The sequence below is a fragment of the Ambystoma mexicanum genome, chromosome 11 (genome assembly GCF_040938575.1).
Source record: "Ambystoma mexicanum isolate Mex_15411 chromosome 11, UKY_AmexF1_1, whole genome shotgun sequence".
Taxonomy (NCBI): Eukaryota; Metazoa; Chordata; class Amphibia; order Caudata; family Ambystomatidae; genus Ambystoma; species Ambystoma mexicanum.
Window position 1 is genome coordinate 1,270,407,711 of NC_090934.1, and position 16,602 is coordinate 1,270,424,312.

The window sequence follows — 16,602 nt, forward strand, 5'->3', positions numbered from 1 at the left end:
CCATACATCATCTTCTCTTTCACCGAGTATGGCAATCAGGAGACCTTTAATGTCCCCTATAGCTAACGTGACACCCCCTGTCATTTTCTCTAACTCATGCATCCACTTCCCAGCTCCCGATGTCAGCATTGGAAGCTTGCTTTTCTGGTTTTCTCTATCCATATGTGGCCATGGAATATATTGCGGTCTTGCGCCCCCCTTTTCTAGCAGCAGAAATTGGAATGCGCAGCCTTCCTTCTCTTTCCCCATAGCTCTCCTGTCTATCGCTGGGGTAATATTCCTGCATCACCGTCTACCTGGCAATGTCTTCAGCCTGTCTGCATAGGCGGGTGCTGACACCCCCCTCTGACCCTGGGGTGTTCCTTTGTGTCGGTCAGACTATGATGTGGATTCTGATGTCCTTGGTGTGGACTCGCTAGCGTCTGACCATCTCACCCCTTTGTCCCTAGGGAGCAGCTTTTCGCGCCGTTTCCCTTCTTCATTTGTCTCGTACTCCGTCTCCTCTCCGGAGTCGGACATTGATTGCTCCCAATTCACGCAACTCTTTGCGTTATCATCGTCCTTACTTATTTCTAGTCTTTCCAGGGACAGTCTCCTGCTGGGGTGGACTGGGAACCAAAAGAGGCCCTGGAAATAATTTTCAAAGTGGCCCCATATTACACATTTTCAACAGACCAAACCCTTTTCCTATGGAAGAATTTGGAAAGACCACACAAAAGAGGCCCAGGGTGCAGAGGCCTACCGGGAAATCTCCAGAGTGCTCTATAGGCCAGCCCACCCCTGGTCTCCTGCTCCCACTAATTTGGGTGACGACTTAAGTGTCACACAGCTGAGTGCTTTCCAAGCGCTCGTCTCCCCCTTATATTTTGTCAATCGTTTCCCCGATGCTCATGGTGTCGAAGTCATCTTCAATATTTGCCCCACTCGTGCTAGGTACTGAATCGTGCGCCGGGAAGAATTCTTCAATGTCTTCCCATTCTACAACAGGATTGGGTTTTTTAACTTCCCGCTCCAGATATTCAAGATCGCGTGCCCTCTGTCTACGCTTACGTTCAATATCATTATCTAATTCCTTGCACTTCCTCGCTTCTTCTCTGACCTTATCTTCTTCCCTTCTCCTTTCGTTTCTATGTTCATTTGCCCTTCTAACGTCCTCATATTCTCGTCTCTTTATTCTTTTTTCACGTACTCTTTGCTCTTCTTCCAAACTTTTCTGATTTTGTCTGTACTGGTCATAGGCTGCCTGCTGTTTGAGATCGAGCTGCTTTTCTTGCTCTTCGCGATATAGCTGCTCTTGCCTCAGCCTATATTTCCTTCCTATTCTCTCATCTCTTATTTCCCTTTCTTTTTCCTCCTCCCTTCTCTGTGTCTCATCAGACTTCTCTCTCTGTGTCACATCATCACTTCCTTTTCCATCGAGTTTCAACAATATCTGTCCTCCCATCCATTCATCTTTCGCTAATGCTATCTCATCCGTTCTATCTTCACTTCGTTTTCCACTTCTTTCCTCATCTCTCTTTATCGAGAGATGCACTAATCTGTGCCTGGTCCTTCTTCTCATCATCACGTCTCTCCTTGTCCCTTGGGACTGCAGAGGTTAGATTCTTATCCTGATCCTTCCCTTTATTGTCATTACTACTGTACGTAGGTGACTCATATGTGGGGTTGCTCTACCCCATAGCTGCCTTGAGCTCTCTTAATGGGTAGAGTCCCTCTGACTTACTTCCCACGGTTTCTATTTCAGGCGGGGCAGGTGGCGCGGTAGGCGTCTCACCCCCCTTTGTGCATACATTTAATATGCAGTCTGCAGGTGGCTCTTCCTCTTTCGACTGTTCGAACATTTTCCAAAGTTCTAGAACAGTGAGGTGTTTCTCTAGTTTTTTGTCTATACATGTGGCATGCAAATAAGTCGTCATATGTTGTAAGACGGCTTTAGATAAGGACCCGTTCTGTGGCCATGGCATAAACATCTTGTGGGCTGTACCCTTAACCCACTCTGTACTGTATTTCTTGAGCTTGGGTGCATGTTTAGGCAATTGTTTACATAAGTGAGCTAACAGAGTAATATCTTCCATGCTTAAATCTGTTCTAGCAATACTTTCATGCGACTTCACCACACCTAACAATATGAGCGAGCACCAAATATCGCAAGCTCCAATCCGATCTTTTCCCGCCAAATTTTCTTTCTCACCAATTCATTCAAGAACATCAACTCATGTGCGATTCCCTCTTAACTATAGAATCGCGTAAAACCCCTTATCAATTTCAAACATCGAGGAGACAAATTTCCTTACATGTGACACATCAACAGAACATGTATGACAAACATAAAACAGACTAGACAGACACCAGCTGGACACATATATCTCTTCCTTCTAATCAATACGCCGACATGGAGTTTAAACAAACTCCTTTTATGACATCTTTAGTCATCGCAGTAGCCTATTCTTTCCCTATTATGTGGGACTATGCGTTCACGTTTCTTCTGACCACTATATTAAAGCGCAGGAACAAGGCATATCCTCTCTCTCGGGTGTCTACCTCGGTAGCCTCTCTCTTTATCTCGGGTGTCCTCCCCGGTATCCTCTCTCTTTTATCTCAGGTGTCCTCACGGTATTCTCTTATTTATTCAGTTATTCTCAAGTCATTATCCTCTTATATATGTATATATATATACAGTCTTCTCTACTTCTGACTATTTTGTTTTCTCCACCTCCCTCCGTTACCTTTTCCCTTACTTGTTCTAGTGCCTAAGGACATTTGCCAAAGCATCAATTTTTTGTTTCACTCACCGCTCGCATCGTTCCTCTCTGAATCCTCGGGATCACTGCCGCCGTTACCTCCTTTTTTGGTCTTTCGTCTGATTCACTGCCTGTAGGAATGGAAGGGTTTATGTTTTTTAAAAAGGGTGCCTTCAACCCACTGCAGTTTTTTTGGACAGTATTACGCTATCATTGTCCACGGGAAGCTTCAGAGTCTACTCAGCCAAAATGGCGAAGGACTTGTGATATTTCCGAAGACCTAGAGTTACTTTGTGTCGACGGTCAATAGGTGTCTTATCAATAATCAAATTCAATAGTTGATGGTCAAAACCATCCTCACCACTACCAAGTGTACAGGAGGACAGAGCGACCTCTGAACAGGCCCATGAGATTCAGAGCACACCCTCCAGTACCTTAAGACGAGATAGCTGCACCTTGAGGACGATGGGGTGCCAGATTCTCTTACTCCAACACCAATCAATAAGGACAAGTCAATGGTTTGGCATAGGGAAGTCAGTTTAATGACAAGTACAAAAACCGGGGAAACAAATGGAAATCAGCAGTGATGCGATCGCCCGTCTCGCTTCAACTCCCAAATTTTTCATTCAGACAGCAATTCTTATAGGCAAAATTCATCATTATTGACATGTAACACTCAAAGTTTGTCATGCCATTCTATTGGTCGGGAAAGGTAACTTAAGTATAGGTGCTACATCTGTATATGGTAACAGAGTGTGAGGATTGGATAATTCTTATCGGGTGGGCATCTACGCCCATCCCTCTACATCACTCGTGATAGACGTCACTACAAGTACGACGTCTCATTGGTTCTACTAGCTATAGGACCCTAGATTATTTGGTCCATTGTGATTGGGTAGGTTACACCCCTAGACATAAATCTCCACTTTAATTAGCAGCATGCAGAATTGACACTCAGGTGCGGTGTGCCCCAAGATTCACCCTGCCCCCTTCCATCAATCAGTACTTTAGGGCTATGTGTCAATTAGTTGGCTGAGGTTGGCCTCAAAATTGTAACTTCTTATCAGGAAAAGTTATGGCATCCTCGGGTTCTGGGTGACATCAGACGTTGGTACCTCTTTGCGCTTGGCTGGTCACGTGTCCGTTCACCGTGGATCTGCTTAATTTTCTCTCTATTCGTGTATTTGATTCTTCCTTTAGCCTTGCCACCTGCCTGGCCTCCATATCTCGACCTTCACTGGCTGGCTGCTATGCTCTTATGTTTCGTTTCTTCGAAGTTGCTGCTCTCCTCCCTTCCTGGAGTTGACCTCGAATTCCTAGTCATGAGCTGCTTCTTACTGAGTTTTGATTCTGCTCCTTCGTCGGGCTTTGAGCTAGTATCTGAATCCTGGCCTGTTTGTCCTCCACCATCCAGGGCTTGATTCTGCTTTTATAAAATGGAGTTGCACTTGTATAATGTGCTTTTTGAGGTCGATATACAGTTGGCGCTTGCCGCTCTATCCTTCTACTAAGCATTGCAAGCTGTACCGTTTCCTTAGCTTCTTGCGTTCCAAGCCTATTTACAGGCATTTAGCCAGTTGCATATTTTCGTCCTTTCATGGTTGCGTTCTTTGTGTTGCAACATCGTCTCTTCTTTTAAGTCTATGGGCCTCATTACACGTTATGCGGTAAGGGATTACCGGCACCGGTAAGGGCACCGGTGCCGGTAATCCCTTACCGCCCTACTATGAGGTTCCTCAGCGGGTCCCGTTCTTAACGTGTGGTCAGACCACACGTTAAGGACAGGACCCGCTGAGGGACTTCAGAGCAAATAACGGTGCCGCTAATAGCGGCACCGTTATTTGCTCCTTCCCCATTCCCATTGAGCCCTATGGGGGCTCAAATGGGAATGGGGAATGGTTCCCGGAATGGGGACTTACCGGTCCCGCAAAGGTCGGAATAGACCGGTAAGTCCCTATTCCGGGAACCCAGACTACGACAGCGGTAGGGGGTAGCCATGGCGCTAATAGCTAATAGCGCCATGGCTACCGCCTACCGTGTAATGAGGCCCTATTACACCATTATTCCTTATATTTCGTCTTTACGTGTTGTTCTTTGCTTGTCGTTTCATTCATTTGAACGTCTGTCCGGGCCATTGTGTCGTCACCATTTCCCTTCAATTAGGGCCCTTTGGGTCTCTTCAGGGACAGTTTGTAAGTAATTTTCATTCCGCGTCAGCTGTTGGTACAGTTGTCTCAATGGGTACCGTGCTGCCCACGGTTGTCTAGTTATAGGTACATCAACAGTTATTGCTCTTCTGATGGGCACTGGGCAGAGCCCTAACGCAGCTCTCTGTTGGTTTAGTTGCTCCTCATACGTCACATATCTTGGCGATTATGTTCCTGGTACCTCAAAGTGGGGGGCTGGAGTGCAGGCCGTATCTGGGACCTCCTCTACACCTCTTACTAGAAATACACACTGGAGAACAGATTCAGAGGTTCCGATTCAGAACAGATTTATCCAGAAAGTGCACACATACTAAGAATCATGCAAATCCATACAAGTGCATAGTAAACAATGGATGCATCAGAATACAGTGCGATATAATGGTGTAGCAAATGCCTGCAGGCTACTTGTGCAGAGGATACTCGTTCCATAGGCCATCACTGTTATGAGACCTAGCTACTTGCAAGTATACTGACAAGCATAACTTCAAATCCAACTAGCTCAGAAACAGTGCTTTTCAGCAGTCAGTATATCATCAAAGAAAAAGTAGACCATCATTAAGATTTGACTTTGACACATCGGCCTCATTACAAGTTAGACAGTGTGGTAAAAATCGGCGGTAATGCAGCAGTAATTCTGTTACCGCTGCATTACCGCACCTCCCAATTACGAGTTTGGTGGGGAGGAGGAGGATTTACCACCAGTTAAGAGATGGTGGTAAATCCACCACCAGGGTCGAACTGGGACAAGAAATAGGCCCGGTCACCCAAAAACAAGTGGTCCGCCCCTCGCCTCAAAAAAGTGGACCACCCCTCGTCTCACGACCCTTTACCTCTGATGACATCACAGGAAGTGATGTTAATTGACCCCAGACCCAAAGTGACATCCTGGAAAGTGATGAAACAGGACCTTTCAGCCCTTGACAAAACAGGAAAGGCATCAAATGGCATTGTTCCTAAGTACACTACGAAAAATATGGTTACGATATCACTGTAAAGTGACATATATTTCAAACAAGAATGGATCACCATATGTATCATTAATATCAGCATGTATAGGCCCATATTACTAAATTACTGTGAATACTAGCAGACGTCCATGGCCAAATGATAATATGTTATCATGTAGCATTTACGCTTAAGCTCTTTTTTTTACAGAACAAATATGCATACAATATCACCCAACCTGTGTTGGTACTCATTTATCGACTTGAGAAGGATGAAGGGCTTTTAGAAAAAAAAAGATATTTTTTTGTTGTTGAAATTTTTTTTTTAGCTCCCACATTTCTTTTTTCGAACTGCCCCAGGCGTGACCAGAAACCGGCCCCCACTCTGCATGGATGATTCCGGCCCAGCCATGGGCTGAAAGGCTGAGGGGCCAATCAGACCCTGTCCACCACCTTTCGACCAAAAAAATGACAAAGTCGGTGTAATTATCACCGGCAGTAATTCTGCTGAAATCCCCATAGAGTTCTATGGACTCCAATTAATGGGTACTAAAACCCCTTGTAATCCAGCGATAATTCTGCTGTACCAAGTGGCGGTAATGGTAATTCCGTTTGGTGGTATCTCTGCTGATTTACCGCCGATATACTATCAAACTCCTGAAAGCATAGAATTAGACAAATAGATGCAGCAATTGCCCTACAACATCAGAGGGACTTCCTTCCTCAGGCTCTGGTGCCTCAAACCTGCAAGAAGTACTTTTCTGTGACTACAATATACATAATTGAAGGAGAAATGTCACAATATTCTACTCTACACGTCATCACAATCCATGTCATACACTAAATTGAGCCAACTGTGATCTTAAAATGGTGTTGGCTCTAGTACTTAAAGCCTTAGGGTGGCATTTTCAGATTCTTGGGCTCTGCAGCCACACTCGGGAAGATAGCTCAGTGGCAACGTGCTCACTTTGGAAGCAAGATGACACAGAGAAACCCAGGTTCGATCCCAGTGTCTGCGCTTAGAAACCTCTGGGTATCAAGCGCGTTATAAATAACCTATCATATCACTATATACAATGAGAAGCATTGGCAAAGCCAACAAGTCTAACTGTTGAGGGCTAGATTTTTGTATTAGCACCCAGTGCGGGCATGTCAGCCACTCATGTTGCTCCGAACCTAGGCTGAATATGAAAGGCCTAGCCCAGGTTCAGGGCAAGCTACGCTCTGCTCACACCCGCCCTGCCATATCCCCACCCGCACCGCCCACGGTACTTAAGAAGAAGGTATCTACAGATAGTTCCATCTCCCTTTCCATGGTGGCCATTGCCACAGAGGGGGAAGACCCAGCGGAGCAAGCGGTCCAGGCCCAGTGAGGGAGGAGGCTGCTCCAGGTAAGTGGAGCTGGGTTTGGAGTAGATACAGCGGTGGTTGTGGGAGGTGGAAATGGTGAGCGGGAAGGGTGTGCCGGGCACCGAAAGCTTACCTGCACAGCCGGAAAGATAGAGGCCTTCCGATTCAGAGGATTCTTGGAAACCAGGCAATGCCATGCGCTATATCCTGCCTTCCAAGCTTCCTGATTGGCTGTGAGCCCTCTGACCCCCTGCGCCCCTCCCAGCGCTGCTTGGTGCTAATGTGGATGGTGTCTATGCATGTCTTCATGTTATCGATTTAAAGATAACATGTTTGTTATATTAAATACTCTGGTCAAGAGTTAGAATATTTCAGGACTATGGTTACGTGGGTTTCCGGTTTATGTAGAAAGAGGCCTTTTAACATAACCTCTCGAGAGATAGTTTCCACTGTATTTTCGCCTCTACTGTTTCTTTGTTCTTATGTCTAGTTGTTAAGTGAAAACATTGTTATCATTTTGATTAATAATCTTACCTGGGCATTGAGTTCTATCAATATTTACTCATACAGCAAATTGTTCCTGACGATTTATGCAACACCAGCACCTCTGTTGAATTTAAGCTTTCGAGCGTGGCATGTGTTACCATAAGGTGAGCCAAGGGGTACTGTATGAGACTATTTGCTATGCTTTTACCTGCGAATACCCTAGATGTCACAGTATGCTAAAGAAGGCTAGAGCTTGCTAAGCCTCCCTTAAAATGGATGCCTTGGTACGTAGGAAGGGAGGGAGGGAAGAAGGAAGGGAGGGAGGGGAGGAAGAAAGGAAGGGAGGGAAGAAGGAAGGGAGTGAGGGAGGAAGGAAGGGAGGGAGGGAAGGAAGGAATGAAGGAAGGAAGGAAGGAAGGAAGGAAGGAAGGAAGGAAGGAAGGAAGGAAGGAAGGAAGGAAGGAAGGAAGGGAGGGAGGGAGGGAGGGAGGGAGGGAGGGAAGAAGGAAGGAAGGAAGGAAGGAAGGAAGGAAGGAAGGAAGGAAGGAAGGAAGGAAGGAAGGAAGGAAGGAAGGAAGGAAGGGAGGGAGGGAGGGAGGGAGGGAGGGAGGGAGGGAGGGAGGAAGGAAGGAAGGAAGGAAGGAAGGAAGGAAGGAAGGAAGGAAGGAAGGAAGGAAGGAAGGAAGGAAGGGAGGGAGGGAGGGAGGGAGGGAGGAAGGAAAGGAAAGGAAAGGGGAAGGGATGGGGAGGGAGGCAGCAAGGCACACATTAATTGGGAATAGAACTCTACAAAGAGTGTTGTAAATATACATTAAACTGAATAACAAATGTAGAAGAAAAACAGGGACAGAAGGTGTCAAAACGAAAAGAAACACGTTATTTTTAATGTGCTTAGCCATCAGTTCATTCTCTGAATTATTTAGCTGCTAAAATAAAACAGTGAAGAACAGGATGGATTACATGTCTGGAATTATTTGTAAACACCAAAGACTATAACATAAATCTAAATGAAATTGAAACTGGCAAACTGACGCTGTTACACTGATGCTGAAATTGCAAATGATCGATTTGCCAAGTGTAATTTTCTAAACTGATTTTTTAAAAAAATGACAAATGTAAGGCATCTGCCAAATTCTTTATAGGTTACTGTCTAGTTATGGCATGGAAAAGTGTGCTGGTAGCCTGGTGAATGTCCGGGGAGCCCTGCGTGCTTTCCCTTTCTCCCAAACCATTGCCTCACCAATGAGAACCCTGCACAGTATTGGTTACCTCTTCATCCTTGGATACCATGTGCTCACGACTCATGGATATATATCACGAATTCACAAATCAGTGAACAGAGTATAGCACAGGGGCAACGCACCAGTCTGTGGAAGCAAGACCAAGCAAAGCAACAGAGGTTCGAGTCCCAGATCCACGCTTAGAAACCGAACTCAGGTATGGTATTAGGTGTGTTGTAAAAAACAATTAAATAAATAAATGATGGATAAGGTTCCTTGATGGGAGGCAAGTTGCAACCTCTGAATTTACATTGGTTTTCCTCTGAGCTAACCTGCGAGTTGCACACCCTCTGGTCCATCCAGCCAGTCATAATCGTTAGGTCAATGTTTGCAATTCACAATCTGACAGCTGCCCATACCGCTAACTTTCCTTGTTCGTATCAACAACACATAACATTGAGATTTTCGTAGTGGCACACAGGTAACGGGTAATTCCGGCCTGCATCCATCAACATCATAGTTTTTCTGCATCTGCTTTCCTGCTATCCAACTAACACACCCTGCCCTCCTTTCTTACTGAGCCATGCACAGGGGGCCAAAATTATTGGCAGAAGGGTGCTATGTAAGACCACTTTACGCTACATTACGTAACACCAAGCACAGCACTTGTTTTCCAGTAAGCATCCTGGAGAATCTTGAAGCAGGCACAGATTTCTCACCAGTCCCCATCGGCATGTTGATAGAAGCGAAGGGGCCAGGGGGCTTCTGCATCCATTGCCCCTAGCGGCACTCTCCTAAATATTGTCATGAGGGGGCCTGCCAGGTCACAGTACGGCATTGGCATGGTAAAAGCTAGCAGAGTATTGGCACACCTTCCTGGAAGATGGGGGGGTGAACTGGGTGCATCTTTCTCAGCGAGCAGGAGCAGGGACTGAGGGAGACTGAGGGATGAGATCGAGGCTTAGAAGATGGAGAACCCTACAGGGTAGATTGCAATGCGGCCATGATAAGCAATCAAGGTTTCCATGTCTTAAAATCATGGCAAAAATGGCTGTGGATACAAAATATTGCAGCAAAAATGCTGTGGTTTTGCTGCCACAATCATGTAAAGGTTGCGGGGGACACCCCCGCAAACCCCGGACCCATCATACCATTTAAGGGGAGCAGGGGACACCCCCGCAACCCCCACTCCCCTTAAATGGTATAATGCGATACACCTTTAACGGGTCAAACCATGGCATTTTTGCCACAATTTTATTGCCTGATACCCAATCAAGAAAGAGGGATATTATTTGTTTCCAGGTACATTATACCATAAAACATGTCGAGGGCTACAAGCATCCTCCGTGGAAAAGATCGTCACCAGCCACACCAATAGGGGCAGACCACGTAAGGCCAGGCATAGACCACAGAATGACTCAAGTACTTGGGTCTCTACTTGGGGGTGGAGGAGCGTCTAGAATTTTAAGGTATAGCACATTCTTATGAAATTGGCCATTTTACATGTTTTTTTCATTTGCTGGCTTGGAGATTGTGTCGGGGCTTGTATTTATATATTTATATATATTTATATATTGTTTAGAAATAAGTTGCTGTGAGGAAAGGCATTGTAGAGATATCTCCTCTGGCTTAATGGGGAATCCATGCAACTGGCTTGAGGGGTTTTTCTTCAAGGAACCTTTTCAGGAACTGCTGTTCCTCAAGTGCATTTTCCCTGCGTTGATATGCTTTACATCAGTAAAGAATATTTTGCTCGACAGTCCTTACTCTGTCACTAGTTGCCATTCTTACCCTTACATCGCAACTGTAGCTCATAATCCGTAACTACTAACCCCTCACCATTTAACCCTGAAACCTTTCCCCTTACCATATAAGTCTGTCAAAAGGCAGATGAATATGTCATTCATGGCGTCAGCGCCTCCCAAACATCCATATTGTAAGAGAGAGGAGTACGTCATTTAAGGCGTCTGCTGCTCCTCCTCTATACCACAAATGGTTCCATGTAATAATGTCCCCCCAAAAATATCTCCTGACAAAAAAGTAGCTGTTTTTTGCAGAGACATTATTACATTGAACATGCAGGGGACAGCCCTGCAACCCTCCATATATTTTCTTTTTTGCAAGGTGAGCAGGGGACATCCCCACAACCCACCCCCATACATAATGTCACCAAATATAATGTTGCCAATTGCTTTTCCCAGTGACCTTATGTATGTAGGCATTATGGATGGGGACATTATTACCTGATACCCCACAAATATGCGAAATGGTATTCACTGAGGAAACCCCACCAACCTTACCCTGGAAGAATTGAAGAAGAAATAAACCTGTAAACTCAAGAAGAAATTAATATGCTTTAAATGAAGAGAGCAAGTGGTCACACTGCCAAACTGACACACAAAGATGCAATAGACACGAGGCAGATATGCATTCACCATGAAGTAATATGGACATTAGGTCAAATATGCATCCAGACATGAAGAATATTATCTGCACCATATAGCCATGAAGAACATAGCATAGCCAATGTATACGCTGAAACACAACACGAACGATATACATATATAGATTGCTAAACATATCAATGCAACAGTAACGAGTGGCCGTCTTGAATAAAATGGACGGCGAAGCAACGTTAGAGTGAATGGGAAATCTCAAAGAAGCTTTAAAGATGCAGGGAGAGTCGACTTGCTGAATTAGCTAAAATGCAGATCTGTACAGGCCAGACAGTCGCTGCGCGGCCCCCTCTTAAGGTTACTGTAGAAAGGGATGGTCTGCATGGCTCTGAAAATGAAAAGAATGTAATAATTCCCAAGGTGTTAAACATATTTCCCTTAGATTAAGTAGAGAACACACATCCTTTGAAAGACAGTTGCCCATTAATTAAAAGCTTAATACAACGTAAGGAATGGCTGGAGAAAGTCTCCAGTGGCCAAAGAGAGTACTAAAACCTGTATTAATATGAGCTAAAATGACAGTAATAGCAGAGCAAAATAAGTCAAAACATGGTCTCCTTGCACGTGACCTATAATTGGAACACAGTAGTGTCTATTCATTAACTCCAGACACCGACAGGCACATGCCTTTACTCCCCATACATTCTCAGAACAGAGTTCAAAGCTAGATACCCTGGCCTGTGGGATGTACGTTAATATCACAAAAAACAAAATCTCAAACACATTAGGTTTGCATTTTGTAATTTTAGATTTTCTTTTGTCCCCCACAACACATGTTGTGTATGTGGGGGACACCCCTGCGACCCCACAGACCAAAATACTGAATTAGGGGTGCAGGGGACACCCTCGCAACCCTCGCTCCCCTAATTCAGTATTTTGGAATATGAGATTGTTGTAGTCCCAAAATATGGGACTTTGGGTGATGCAGGATTTTAAATAGGGTATTTTCGTTGAATACCGGCCTGTGGCCCAGGAAATAAGGATGGTGTCTTATTTAATTGGAAGAAGCAGTTCCTTGATTTCACTCCTCCTACCACTAATTTTTGCTCATGTGCTGATGACCTGCCAAATGCTCGGGGTTGGTAAAACCAATGACAACCAATCACAACTCTCAAAATGATGCCGCCCTGTAACTGTTGCATTAGCCAATTACTTGTTGCTAAGATGATGTCTTTCTTACCTTTATCAATTTTGGGGTGGTCCAAGGTGGGGCCATCAGATGTTCATGTCCAATGAAAAGACTAACCCATATATAAACTATATGTAGACAATTCCCCTAACCAATCCCTCAACCCCATGGCTTTTTGTACCTAAGATTGTGATCTGACGTCGGTTATGATGTATTTTGTTGTTAAAACCTGATGTTTTTTATTGGGGAATGAGAGAGCTTTGAAACCTGAGTACTTACTGCTGCCCCTGCTTAATATGGATTGTTAATAGAGCAGACTTTACCATTTACTTTGACTATTTCCGTCATTGGGTATGGGATTTCCCGGCCTGTCTGTTCCGTTTGTGCTACAATCTTTTGGAGCCCTATTAAGTCACCAACCTGTCACCCTCCAAATGTTTTAGCCTTGAATCCCATCGGTCCCAGCGAGCGTAGTTACTTGAGAGGGCAATGAGAGTTCTAGGCCAAGATATCTGACGGGTGACGTATTTTTCTACCCCAACCTCTCTACCCCTTAGCACCAGACGGCCCCAACCCTTATACTTCATGAAAATACTTCTCGTAAAAAATGGCTCTTGAGGAAGAGCACCTGAACTGGATGGACCCCACCCGGCCCATGTGACTGGGAGTCTCCAAACAGCCCTTTAAGATGAGCAGCAGCACCCTTGAGATAGATGGGGATGCAGATTCGTACTCTTGCACCAAATAATAATGACAACTCAATAGTTTGGCAAAGGGAGTCAGTTTAATGACAAGTACAAAAAACGGGGAGTTCAATGAACATCAGCAACCGCTCGATCTTCCTTCTCGCTTAAACTACACTTAATTTTAGAAAAAAACAGTATTTATATCAAAAACTCGTCATCACAAATGCGTAATCTTAAAAAACCTAACATGCAATGTGATTGGTAATAGGAAGGTAACTTTAACATAGGTACTATAACTGTATGTGGTAACAGGGACATGGGATTGGATAATCAATGTCAGGTAGGGCAAATAAGCCCTTCCTCCAAAATGTCCACTGTAGACGTCACTAAAAGTACGACATCTCATTGGTTCTACTCACTATAGGACCCTAGATTACACAGTCCACTATGATTGGGTTGGCATCAGCCCCACTCATGCTTTTCCACTCATGTCAAGCAGCATGCAGAACAACCAGCCAGGTGCAGGGAGTTTGTCTGCAACCCAGCTTCCCTCCAATTATGTTACAATTAATCATCACCTCAGTGGTCATGTGTCAATTAATTTGGCCTTCAGTCTGCTTCTTGGTCTGAGAAAGTTAAGGAGTATGGGTATGAAAGGGATCCATGCATAGGTGTAAAAGTCTCATCCCTTCCGGCCTGCCTTGTCACATGATTTGTACACCGTGAAATTGACCTCTTCGTCATGTAATTTCGTGTATTTGATTTAATTCTGCCAGTCTTCTGCCATCTGTGGCTTATCTTGACCTTTTTGAACAGGATACTCTGTTCTTTTCTCTTTAATTGTATCCACTGTTGGCCTTTTCCAGCTAATACGACCTTGGCTTCTTGGCATGGTTACCTTCATCTTGGTTTCTCTTAATTGTCGATTTCTTTGCTGCAACACTCTCCTCTTGAGACCTTTAGTAACCTCTGTTCAATTCTGATCATATGCGTAGTGGATTTTCACTCATCTATAAAGTGCTTTTTTGAGGTGCTTGCCGCAAACTATTTTACTACTCAGCATAAGCAAGCTTCACAATTTCTTTGCTTCTTGCGGTTTCTTGCATCTGTACACGTTTAAACTAACTGAATATCTTCATCGTGCATATGGCATAGGTTTCTTCATCTTGACATCAACTGTTTCACCTTAGGCTCAAGATGTCACTTATCCGTGGTATTTCGTCTCTTTGTCATTATTCCCAGGTCAGTATATCTTCTATATGTGCGTCCATCCGATTTCTCATGACATCACCATTTGCCTTCCTTTAGTATCTTGTTGGCTTCTTCGGATATGACAACCATAATTTCGTCTTGCCTGTAGATATGATTTTCTCAATGGGTACCTTACTGTCCAGATTTTCTTAGGTGTTGGTACTTCAATAGGTGCTGTTATTCTGCTAGGGACTGGGCAGAGCCCGACTGCGGCTCTCTGCTGGGTTATCTGTTCTCCATACATCACATATTTTGGCGTGAACGTACCTGGTACTTCAAAGGGGGTGGCTGGAGTATGGATGGTGCTTGGCACTTCCTCTTCACACCCGTGGAGTTACTATTTGGTGGAGGTTCTTGAGAAATTGAGCTGTGCCTGGTTATGCTTGGAATTGATTCATTCAAAATAATGTTGATGATTTCCAGGTGGATAGGTGAATGAGATAAGGGATTGTTTCTGACACGGGGAATCCTGCCAGGTCTAGCTCAGCCCTTCATCTATCCGAGATCCATAAATTGAGTAACATTACATTGCACAATAATAATAGCGTCTCTTAACAACGTGGGAGGAACAACGCAAACGTGCTATATGTATATTGCACATGGAGATCGTTATTGACTGCCTTCGAGCTAATCAGAATGTTTAGAGTGCAGTCAAAAACTAACAGTATTGACTGCATTCTGAACATTCTGTGTTCAGAAGCCGGCACAGAAACAACAATGCAATTTCCAGCCAAGATTTTTTTCAACAAAACACTTCCTCTCTGGAAAGACCATTTTTGGCTGCAACATGCTATTTCACAGAAAAAAGAGAAAGCAAAAACATCTGAAAACGCGTTCACCTTCTAGAGAAACCATTAGGGTTTACATTACATTTGCATGTTCATATTAAACCTGTTCGAGTTCAACCAAGTTGCAATTAACATGCTTAACTTCTGAAGACAACCATGTTATTTAAATACTACAAATAAAACCACATTTAATTTACTAGCTCAGGTTCTCTATTTACATTGAACATTATTTATTTTTTTATTTCACCACCAATGCACTAAAAAATGTATTGCTGCTACCACCATGTGCTGATAGACTTGTAGACCTCGGCAGGGGTCATCATCACTAGGGATAATGACCTTTCCCCAACTTATGGCCGTCGGCTTCCCTTGGTGGCAGGTCATTATCCTATAATACTGACCCCTCCCTTTAAAATACACTAACTAATCATCATTTTGCTCTGTAGTACAACCAACTCAGAAAAGTGAAATATCTTAATTACCCTTGCAGGTAGATCTGTTTGCCACACTACGTTACCCATGAGAGGGCACCATGCAAGGTCTACAGATACTTGTTGTTAGATGAGGAGTAGTCCCTCTGTTCATGCCTACATATGTGTTTTAATTGTCCAAGCTGATTCATTAAGTTGCCATGGGAGACCACTCAGCTTGCAGTGTTAAATTGGCAATAAAAGTATATTATTCCTAGATGCTACTTTGCAACCATTTAAGTCCCTCATTTGGAAAGGTGCAGTTGGTAGGAGGTGTTCCTCTAATTGATATGGTAGGTTATATATAACGCGCTTAATACCCAATGGTTTCTAAGCGCGGACCCCGGGATCGAACCTGTGTTGCTCCCGTCATCTTGCTTCCAAGGCGGGCACGATGCCCCTGAGCTATCCTCCCGAATCGTTTGCATTTTCCCATTTGGCATTGGAGCAAGGGACTACCATATGCAGGCCACCCTGACCCTACGGAGAGTGTGCAGGTCAATCCAAAAATCCGGCGACGGCTGCTTAAGTGGTTAGCAAGAACATCTTTGACATTGAAAACTGTACATTTCTTCCGCACAGACCAGGTGCCGTGCAGCCCACACCTTGCACTGCCAGCACATCCCCACTCTACCCCCCATCCAGGCCTATTGGATCGCAGGATTTTATCAGGCCTTATCACCTAGTGAATGCGTGCTATGATATGATAAGTTATTTATAACGCGCTTAATACCCAGAGGTTTCTAAGCGCGGACCCAGGGATCGAACCTGTGTTGCTCCGTGTCGTTTTACTTCCATGGCGAGCACGTTGCCCCTGAGCTATCCTCCCGAGATGTTCTGTGACATGAGGTGGGGCAGGCAGCACCAGCCTACT